The sequence below is a fragment of the Gallus gallus genome, chromosome 1, assembly GCF_016699485.2.
Source record: "Gallus gallus isolate bGalGal1 chromosome 1, bGalGal1.mat.broiler.GRCg7b, whole genome shotgun sequence".
In the NCBI taxonomy this organism is placed as follows: domain Eukaryota; kingdom Metazoa; phylum Chordata; class Aves; order Galliformes; family Phasianidae; genus Gallus; species Gallus gallus.
The window spans coordinates 156362141-156373621 of record NC_052532.1 but is presented as its reverse complement, the minus strand read 5'-3'; the positions used below and the strand labels follow the sequence as shown (position 1 = coordinate 156373621).

At 44.7% G+C, this 11481-nt stretch overlaps 1 long non-coding RNA gene across 1 annotated transcript; it reads left to right on the top strand.

The window, feature by feature from the left end:
• The first annotated feature begins 4106 nt into the window (after positions 1-4106).
• Positions 4107-10737, top strand: LOC121108217. Its single transcript, XR_005842517.1, has 3 exons — positions 4107-4290; positions 7847-7936; positions 9117-10737. It is a non-coding gene; the product is annotated as an uncharacterized LOC121108217 (long non-coding RNA).
• The last annotated feature ends 744 nt before the right edge of the window (positions 10738-11481 follow it).

Here is an 11481-nt window from a genome sequence, read left to right as displayed (position 1 = left end):
GTTTTGATTTGTTCATGTTTTGCTTTTTAGGGCATTTCTCAGTGCAAAGGCTGAGTGTTCCTTGTATCCGGATGAAGTTCCCAGCAGGGATCCCATGTCTGGGCACAGCTGACCGCTGTTCCTGTTGGTTGGTTGCTGTATTGATGTTATTGTGCAGCTCACTGGGCTGTACTCTTTGCTGGATGTGGGCAGCGATCTCTTCTCAGCCTCTGTGTCAGTGACCACACCACGCTGGGGTCCTTCTCATGTCACAGACCTTTGGGTTCCTTCACTGTCACTGCAGTGCTTCACTCTGTCTGTCAGTCTGCATCCGTCTGCTGTCGCTATGAATGAACAAAGCACATATTTGAGAGCAGATCTCACCAGAATTTCTTATAATGGAACTAATGCTGTTCCAATATAGATGACAAATGTAAATACAAACTTTGCACTCATCTCAGCTGCCAAAGATTCTTCTTTGCAGTTTATACACTCCCTTAAAGTAATGGAAGGCCACAATGAGGTCTCCCCACAGCCTTCTCTTCTCCAAGCTAAACAATCCCAGTTCCCTCAACCTTTCCTCATAGGAGTGCTACTCCAGCCCTCTGATCATCTTTGAGGCCCTCCTCTGGACCTGCTCCAAGAGCTCCATGTCTTTCTTGCACTGGGAGCCGCAGGCCTGGGCACATTCAGTTTCATGAGGAGGTCTCGGACTTGTTCCACTGTTACAGTGGGACAGAATCCACTCCTCTCACCCTCACGTAGAGCTTCAAGGTCCTGGCAGACACGGGAAGCCTGACCACCTGTGAAGACTGAGGCAAAGCACTCATTGAGCACCTCAGCTTTTTTCATGTCTGAGGAAGCCAGTTCTCCATCCTCATTTATCAGAGGGGGAACACTCTCCTTGGCCTGTCTCCTCCAGCTCCTCCTATGTACCTGTAGAACCCCTTCTTGTTATCTTTCACATCCCCTGCCAAGCTCAGCTTCATCTGTGCCTTGGCTGTCCTAATCCTATCTCTACACACACAGACAACAGCCCTGTATTCCTCCCAGGATACACAGCCCTGCTTCCACTTTCTGTACATTTCCCTCTTTTCTCTCAGTTTAAGCTGCAGGTCCTTGCACGGCCATGACGGTCACCTGCCTCCCCTGCTCGACTTCTGCTGGGGGATGGAGAGCTGTTGCGCTCTCAGAAGGGTGTCCTTAAAGAACTGCCAGCATTATGCATTATCATTACATATAACTGTACATTACATAATAGCAAACACATGCTCTGAAATCTGTCACAGTAGTGAACTTTTCCTAGTTGTGGAAGATTAAGGCTTTACTACAGCTTTTTGTGTAGCTAAAGTGTATCCAAGCTCTACATTTGCCCAAAAATAAAATTAACTTTTCCTGCACTGTTAAAAATAACAGTATTTAATACAGGGAGTCTCTGTATGTCTGTTCATTTTAAGTTCATATTATAGAAGTAATGAATCCCATCTAAAATATGTAAAACTGAAAAAACAAAGAATGCTGTTTCTGTTTTGGGAACAGAGAGTAGCATCAGAAGCACTGGACTTCAATGTTTTAAAACTGAATTTTACAGCAAATTTCTTAACAGGTGGAACCATCTAGTAGATTCTATACATCAGAAGCTTTTTTAATGAATTACAGTGATTGTAATTGTTGCAAAGAGCACAAATAGTAGAGTCATTTCTGTGTAATGTTTTTCTCGGACCAGCAATCTCATATTGTCTCTGTCAGCATGAAAACCCTTGATGTGATATTGAATTAATAGCTACCTTTTGACAGCCATCTTCATGTAATATTCAAACCTCTTTTCACCATCATACACATAGTACCGGCATGGGATCTTGGCTGGAAGAAGATGGAGAAGTTGATTCATGCCTTTGTCATCTCTAGGTTGGGTTACTGCAATTTATTATTTCACCCAAGTCAAGCTAAAATGCCTGCCTCAGCATCTTCAGCTCTGTCAAAACATCAGTTGCTACAAATCTGCCCCAACTCAATACTGTTTATCAACCCACTTATTTAAGTGTTTCCATTTACTTCTGGTAAAATATCACATTTATTTTAAAGGAAGGCTTTCAGCTGGAGGACCATACCAGTGCTGCTAATTTGCAGGTTTATTTAATAGACTGAATTTTGAAAGGGGCTTTCAAGTATGTGGACATAAGCATTCACACATGTAAGTAATAGAGCTGATGCTTGCAAAGCCCTTTTTGACAAAAGAGATTTGCTTCAGAATATTCTATCCCGTGCATAGGTAAGTGCTGGATCCATCACATGCGTGCAGAGACGACAGTGTTTTTAGAATATATGAACAATATCTACCACAAGGAAAAGATGGGATCAGATCTTTAGGAATTAGGCCTAGATTCTACTGGCTTTCTTACTGGAGATACTAATGTTAAGGTAACAAATTCAGGACAGTATCGTGACAGCTCACTTGCTGGGAACAATTTGGGAGTTTGCACCATGGTCACACATTTTCCCTGTAAAATTAATTCACAGAAATAGCTAAAAAGAGAAGTGAAATATATGCTAATCTAAACTGTTTTTCTTCATGAAAACCATAGACTTCTACTCGTTGTTTGTGTACATAACCCAATAAAGTGCTATCAAAATAGGTTGTTTCTTTTAGACTGATAAAAGGACACCACTAATAGGGAATTTACCCCATCTCTCAATTCATTAATTCATTCATAATTCACCCATTCATTAATCCATTACAAAGCTGATTGCACTCACTGTTACAAATGTGTATCTTGCATCTTCCTTTTCAACTCTTTTAACCCCTGAGATAGCACGTGGGTTTAACTAAAATGCCACAACTTCTGTAAGAGCTTCTCATATCAACAACTGCTCCAAGTGCTGACAACACAAAATGAGTGAGCTTTCTCCAACCATCAGATCGGATTCAATAATCTCATTACACAACATTTGTACTTAAATTTATACAATCATAGAATTGCTCAGGTTGGAATAGACCTTGAAGATCATCAAGTCTAACCACAACCTAACCATACTACCCTAGCTCTAACAACCCTCCGCTAAATCATGTCCCTGAGCACCACATCCAAACGGTTTTTAAACACATCCAGGGATGGTGACTCAACCACCTCCCAGGGGAGCCTATTCCAGTGCTTAACAGCCCTTTCAGTAAATAAGTTTCTCCTGATACTCAACCTAAACTTACTCTGGCACAACTTGAGGCCATTTCCCCTTGTCCTGTCATCTGTCACCAGAGAGAAGAGACCAACCCCACTCTCGCTGTAAGCACCTTTCAGATATTGGAAGAGAGCAATAACGTCTCCCCTCAGCTGCCTCTTTCCCCGACTCAAAGCCCCAGTTCCTTCAGTCTCTCCTTGTAGGGCATATTCTCCAAGCCCTTCACCAGCCTTGTTGCCCTTCTTTGGACCTGTTCCAGCACCTCAATGTTCTTTCTGTACTGAGGTGCCCAAAACTGAACACAGTACTCGAGGTGGAGGTGACACACTGGAACAGGTTGCCCAAGGAGGTTGTGGATGCCCCATCCCTGGGAGCATTCAAGGCCAGGCTGGATGTGGCTCTGGGCAGCCTGGTCTAGTGGTTGGCGACCCTGCACATAGCAGGGGGGCTGAAACTTGATGATCATTATGGTCCTTTTCAACCCAGGCCATTCTATGATATGTGCTGTGGGGGACAATTTGTGGCTGAGATATGGGGCAGTGCACTGGAGCAATGCTATGGGGCAGCACTATGGCATGGTAATCGCTGGGTGATTCTGTGTGACAACGATCTGGGGCAGTGCTATGGCGTGATACTATGGGGCGACAGTATAGGGTTACACTGTGGGTGCAGCATTATGGGGTGACATTATGGGACAGTACTATGAAGCAGCGCAAGGGGGGTGATTCTATGGGTCGATGCTATGGGACAGAACTATGCGTCCCCCCCAGACTGGGGACTCTGTGGGGAAATGCTATGGGGTGATGCTATAGGGCAACACTATGGGGCAGTGCTCTAGGAAGCTGGTATGAAGTGATGCTATGGGTCAGATCAATGGGATGTCACTATGAGGCAGTGCTAAGGCGTGACATTACGGGGCAGTGCTATGAGGTCACAGTATGGTGCATTGCTATGGAGTGATGCTGTGGGGCAGTGCTGTTGGGTAGTGTTATTGGAATTTGTTGTTGGGTGACACTATGGGGCAGCAGTATGGGACAGGGATAGTGCTATGCGGTGATGCTATGGGGCGCTGTTATGAGGTGATGCTATGGGACAGCACTATAGGGCAGCGCCATGGAATGATGCTGTTATAAGGTAACACGATTGGGCAGCGCTATGGGGTGATGCTGTGTTTTGACCCTATGGGGCAGCACTGTGTGGAGATGCTATGGGGTGATGTCATGGGCCAGAGCTATCTGGCAAAAGTATGGGGTGATGCTATGGGGCAGCGCTTTGGAGCTGAGGGAAGTTGCGGGGGTGATGGCCAAAGTGCTCTCCATCATCTGTCAGCACTCCTGGTCAGCTGCAGAGGCCCCAGAAGATGGAGAGTTGCCAACGTGATCCCATCTCCAAGAAGGGCTGTAAGGAGGATCCAGGAACTGCAGGCTGCCAGCCTGAGCCGGGTGCCAGGAAAGGGTATGGAGCAGATCGTCCTGAGGAGATCGCACAGCGTGTGTGGGACAGCCGGGGGATCAGGAACAGCCAGCGTGGGTTGGTGAAGGGCAGGGCCTGCCTGACCAACCTGATCTCCTTCTGTGATGGAGGGACTGCCTGGGGGGTGAGGGAAAGGCTGCTGATGTGGTCTGCCTCAGCTTCAGCAAAGCCTTCCACGCTGTGTGCCATGGTGTTCTCCTGGAGATGCTGCAGCCTGCACAGCTGCACTGTGTGCTGGGTAAGGAGCTGGCTGGAGGGCCGGGCCTGAGAGAGGCAAGGGATGGTCCTGCTGTACTCAGCACTGGTGAGGCCACAGCTTGAGTGTTGTGTGCAGTTTTGGGCCCCTCACTACAAGAAAGGCATTGAGGACCTGGAATGTGTCTAGAGAAGGGCAATGAGACTGTGAGGGGTCTGGAGCACAGGTCTTATGGGGAGTGGCTGAGGGAGTTGGGGTTGTTCAGTCTGGTGAAGAGGAGGCCCTGGGGAGACCTCATTGCTCTCTATAACGGCCTGCAGGGAGGTTGTGGTGAGTGGGAGGTCGGCCTCTTCTCTCGTGTAACAGTGATAGGACTGCAGGGAATGGCTCCAAGTTGCAGCAGGGGAGATTCAGGCTGCACATCAGGAAATGCTGCTTTTCTCTAAGAGCAGTCAGGTGCTGCCATCGGCTGCCCCGGGACGTGGTGGAGTCTCGACCCTGGAGGTGTCCGAGGAACACTCAGACTCTCTGCTGAGAGATGTGGTATAGAGGTGAAGCACTGCTGGAGCTGCTGCTCACCAATGCAGAGGAGATCATTAAAAGTGTTAAGGTTGGAGGCAGCCTGGGCTGCAGTGACCTCCCTGGTTGAGGTCGTGATCTCGAGGAATGTGGGCCTGGCATAGAGTAGGGTCCGGACCCTGAACTTCAGAAGAGCGAAGTTCAGGAAGGATAAGGAATTGTTGGCCAAGATCCCCTGGGATGCTGTCCTTAGAGACAGAGATGCTGAGGAAAGCTGGCTGCTCTTGAAGGATGCCTTTCTCAGAGCCCAAGAGCTCTCTTTCTCTCTGAATATGAAAGCGGGCAGAGGAGGCAGGAAACCAGCATGGATTAGCAAGGACCTGCTGGGCAGACTGAGGGCAAGGAAAGGTGCATACAGGTTTTGGAAACAAGGGCATGTCACCTGGGAAGGATACAGGGATGCTGTCTGGACTTGCAGACGTAGGATCAGGAAAGCCACGGCATGGGCAGAACTGAGCTTGATGAGGGATGTGAAAAGCAATACAAGATGTTCTACAAGTCCATTGGCCAGAAGAGACAGGCCAAAGCCAGTGTACCTCCTTTGGAAAATGTAAAAGGAGAGCTGGCTGAGCATCGTGGTGACAGTGTGGAAGGAAGGGATGCCATACAGGGGAACTCAACAGACTTGAAAGGTGGGCCCAGGTGAATCTAATGAGGTTCAACACAGCAAAGTGCAAGCTTTGGCACTTGGGCCGGAGGTATCCCAGGCATATATACAGACTGGGAGGAGCAGTCCTTGAGAGTAGCCCTTTTGCAAAGGACCAGGGGGTCGTGGTAGATGAAAAACTGAACATGAGCCAGCAGTGTGCTCTTGCAGCTCAGAAAGCAAATGGCATCCTGGGCTCCATCAGAACAGGGGTGGCCAGCAGGGACAGGGAGGTGATTGTATCTCTACTCTGCTCTTGTGAGGCTCCATCTGAAGTACTGCATCCAGGTCTGGGGTCCCCAGTACAAGAAAGATAGGGAACTGCTGGAGAGGGTGCAGAGGAGGGCCACAAAGATGATCAGAGGGCTGGAGCACCTCCCCTAAGAGGACAGGCTGAGGGAGCTGGGCTTGTTCAGCCTGGAGAAGAGAAGGCTGCGGGGTGACCTCATTGCAGCCTTTCAGTACCTAAAGGGAGCCTACAAACAGGAGGGGAGTCAACTCTTTACAAGGGTAGATAATGGCAGGATAAGGGGAAATGACTTTAAGTTGAAGGAGGGAAGATTTAGTTTGGATGTCAGGGGGAAGTTCTTTGCAGAGAGAGTGGTGAGGTGCTGGAACAGGCTGCCCAGGGAGGTTGTGGATGCCCCATCCCAGGAGGTGTTCAAGGGCAGGTTGCATGGGGCCCTGGGCATCCTGGTCTAGTATTAAATGTGGAGGTTGGTGGCCCTGCATGCATCAAGAGGCTTGAATCTTCATGATCCTTGAGGTCCCTTCTGATCCAAGCCATTCCATGATTCTATGATCTGATTCTATGAAATTATATTTCTGCCAATGATTTAGCAGCTTATCCTGTAATTAGAAGACACAGATGATGTCTTATAGAATTCATAATCATGTGTCTTGGAGTTAGTGATACTAATGTCATTCTATGTGATGGAAAGAAGCACAAGGAACATTTCAAGAGTGACAGTGTGATGGATCTTTTATCCTAGGTCTCCTACTGTGATATCATTTCAACATGCCTGAAATCAGCAACCAGTTGCTTCCTCTGACTGAAGTAATTCCCTTGACCCAAAAGATCGATACAAGTACAGCAGACATCATCAAACTATTTTCCGAATTGCATTGCAAAGTTGTGTATGGCCACCATCCTCCAAATTCATTCCCTGAACAGATCTTTGGCATGATGCTCCTGACATTCCCAGTTTCCCAAACCCACAAAATAAATAGGGTTTTGAAGGCCAAGTGCCACGTGCCCTTCATCCTTTCACAGCATAACAGAGTTGTTGACTGATGAGAATGAACCTTCTCTTCTCTGGTCTGAACACACCCACCTCTCTGTTTCTCCTCAGAGTTTGGAGATACTCCAGTCCCTTCATCATCTTGGTGGCCCATCATTCATCTCTTTTCAGTATATTCATGTTTCTCTTATAGTGGGGAAAGACCAGGACAGCACACAGCACTTCAGGTTTAGTCTCCATTAGTGCTGAGTAATGGAGAAAAATCTTTCCTTGACCTGCTGGCAGCACTCCTTCCAATGCAGCCCAGGATATCATTAGCCTTATTAGTAGCAAAGCACTTTGCTGACTTGTTCAACATGGTGTCCACCAGATCCTCTCCTGCCAAGCTGCTTCCACCTGGGTGGCCCCCAGTATTTATTAGTGCATTTCTTTTCTGCTGTTTTTGTGCTTCCTGTTGCCCAAACTCCTGCGTCATGGACACATGGGATGTGTTGGCTTCTTTGATCCTGGCTGTCCAATGCCTTACTTCCAACCTGTATGGACTTCTGTTTCTAGGAGGTTGCTGCAGTATCACACCACCACAGATCTAGCATCTCCCATTCTGAAGAGGTGAGAGAAAGTGGGGAAAACTGAGAGAGGGGGAAGGTAAGAGAATGATAATCTTGCCCATAGTGCTAGACTGTTGAATAGGGAGATGCCACTTACACACTTCACATAGCGTGTCACCAAGAGTATAAGCAACATCACATTCACATATACAAGCCCTAACCACAAAATACTAGTTTGCTCTCTTCATTTTTATCTTCTTCCTTTGCTGGCCAAATTAATCCCAGATGATACTATGTAAAAAAATTACTATATAAAACAACCTTCAGAATATACAAAAGAGATTTTGTTTTAAAAACAATCAACCACCCCTGAAACAGTCATCAATGTAGGTAGCAAAAAGCTACATTTACTCCCTTCACAGATGCCACTCAACAGGAGAGTAACCCCAGGAAAAGCCAGTGATCAGTACTACTCAAATCTATAACATCAACAGAGGACTGTAACAAGATATTTCAAGGTTTGAATCACCTAGAGATAAATAATTACAGTCCTGAGACTGAGGCAGTCTCAAGTCCCATGCCCCTAGTGCCTTGTTTAGTATTAAAGACATAGAATTAGTCACACAGTGAAACTACAGTTCAAAAGTGAGATCTGGTTTGTAGGAGCCAGAGTGGAAGTTAGAAGACCTACAAATTCCATCATTTCTTTCCAAGTGAGCAATCCTACATCATGTCTGCATCTTATAATTAGAATTTTATATATATCTTTTATAAATAAAATCGATGTTGCACGGTCTATAATTTACTAGTGGTACGAGCAAGAAAGCAAGGCATAACCTGACTGCATGATTTACATTTTGTGATAATCCTTTGAATGACTTCATTGTACTAAGTGTTTAAAAAAGAAGCATTCATAGTGCATTGCAATGTACATGGCTACAGCTTCTGACCTGCTTGGGTGAACTGAACGTGTACCTTATACAACGCTGCTCTAAAATATAATAGATCTGCTCTTGAAACAAGAATTTGCAGGCTATTCTGTTAGATAGCTGATGGGAGCCCCGAAATTGGAAGCTTATTTACAAATCTCATTGTCACATTACAAACTTTTGCTGTTGTATACAGAAACTTATATTATCCTTTCTGCTTTGCAACTAAGAAGATAGGTTTAAGTACATTAACATTTCTTGTCTGGAACGTGGTGTTCACCCTTGCAAGTCAGCAATGGGATTCAGTTAATATTTAGCTCTAAGTAACATTATCAATTCTCTTACCAGAAAAACCTTCCTGTTCACCTAGGACATTGATATATGCTGATGACAGGGAGTTACCTTCCAAGGTATGTGGATTTCAGAATGGCAGCATTTTATATTACACAATCCTGAGATTCCAAAAAGTCCTCATGGGATGTGGCTGAGGCAAAACTAAAGATTTCTGTAGTAACTCCATTAAACTAAGTATACTAGAAACTTAATAAATCATGTGGACTGCACTTTGGATCAACAATCTCTAACGTATCTCAGGGGCGAGGGATCTCAACTAGCAAGTCCAAAACCTATCAGTAAGCTCAGTTTTATATTATTACATTACATATCAGCTGAGAGAACTCTTCCTGTTTTTTTAATAATCTAACAAAGCATTTTTGTGTCTCTCAGCATTTAACATTCAATTTGTTAAATGTCACTGAAGAAAAATAAAATGAAAAAGACAACAGTTAATAACATACTCTTTAATATTTTATCATCCCATGACTCTCTGTTTCGCCATGTTGACCTAATTTACCATGACAGGAACATGGTCCTTGTTTCAGAATACTCCAAGTATAGAAATAACTAAACCTTAGTGAGAACTGTATGGTACCTTGGCAAACAGAGTCTGTTTTATTGACATTATTTTAACTGCTAATAGTAAGGAAATATCATTAAAAAGACTTAAATATACTATGTGGAATATAATTTATTTAGGTATATAAAATTTTAATTGCTACAGATAGGGACTGATTCTTCCTCATACAGCAGCCTGTCAATATTTTCACATTACATCTTGTTACAGTTCAGTTAGTATTTTTTTAGATCAGGCAAACTTCTGTAAATCTAAATTTTGTTAGGACTGTCTTGACACTCTGAATCACAGGATGGCTTGGGTTGTAATGGACCTGAAGGATCATCAAGCTCCAACCCCCCTGCTGCATGCAGGGCTGCCAACCTCCATATCTAATACTAGACCAGGCTGCCCAGGGCCCCATCCAACCCGGCCTTAAATGAAACTCACAGCATAAATTCTTCAACTGGAATTGAACTAAAACTAAAACAGCTAAAAAATTGGGCCTAAAAACGAAACAGTGGCAATGATCTGAGGAGAAACAAACTAATTTACTAAATAAGATATCAGAATGCAAGAAAACACTCTATAATACAATATAATACAATATAATTGGAATTGAAGCTAATAAATCAAATAAAATGAGAGAGAGTGTCTGAAAACCGAAGGCCTTACTCTAATGTTGAGGCGAGACAATCTGGGGAGCTCACATGCTGCTGAGAATCAAAAGGGAAGGGAAAATGACCTATGAAGGCCTTTTATCTTCTTCCCCGACCAGAAATGACAACAGAACAGCGCACAGTTCACTGAGAAATGTAGTTCTCTTCTATTCTGGGGCTGGTACCTGGAACTGGAGCATTAAGTCTTTAACTCCCAGTACACTACATGATGTTATGATGTGGAATACCAGTAACCAAAAATCATAAAACCATGACAATAAGAATTCAGAAAACTGGAGGAAAATGATGAGTGAAGTAGTGGGTATTTGAGTTAGATGGTATGTCTGGAACACTGCTTGTATCAGAAATAGTGCTGCCAACAGGAGCAGGGAGGTGATCATCCCTCTGCACTCAGCCACTGGTGAGGCTGCACCTCAAGTTCTGTGTGCAGTTTTGGGCCCCTCACTACAAGAAAGACATCGAGGCCCTGGAGCGTGTCCAGAGAAGGGCAATGAAGCTGTGAGGGGTCTGGAGCACAGGCCTTATGAGGAGCAGCTGAGGAAGCTGGGATTGTTCAGTCTGGAGAAGAGGAGGCTCAGAAGAGACCTCATTGCTCTCTATAGCTGCCTGAAGGGAGGTTGTAGCAAGGTAGGTGTCAGCCTCTTATCCAGCATAACTAGCAATAAGACTAGACGGAATGGCCTCAAGTTGCACCAGGGGAGATTCAGGCTAAATGTTAGGAAAAATTTCTTCTCCAAAAGAGTGATCAGGAGCTGGAGTGGGCAGCCCAAGGAGCTGGTTAAGTCACTGTCTTTGGAGGTGTTCAAGAAACATCTGGATGTTGTACTAAGGGACATGGTTTAGTGGAGAAATAATGGTGGTAGGTGGATGGTTGGACTGGATGATATTAGAGGTCTTTTCCAACCTTGGTGGTTCTATGATTATATGAATAGTAAACCCAGTCAACCATGTTTATTAGAAGTATTCTGTATGCATTTTTTACTTACAAATGATCACCCTCCAGTTATTTAAGTATCAGATTGATTCTTTTTTCTCCTAGAAATTTGATTATTTTTCCTATTTATCCAATTTACATTCTTTTGTTCTACAAGCTACCTGTGATTTTTACTGTCACATTAGTATGTAGTGATTCCACTGCAAT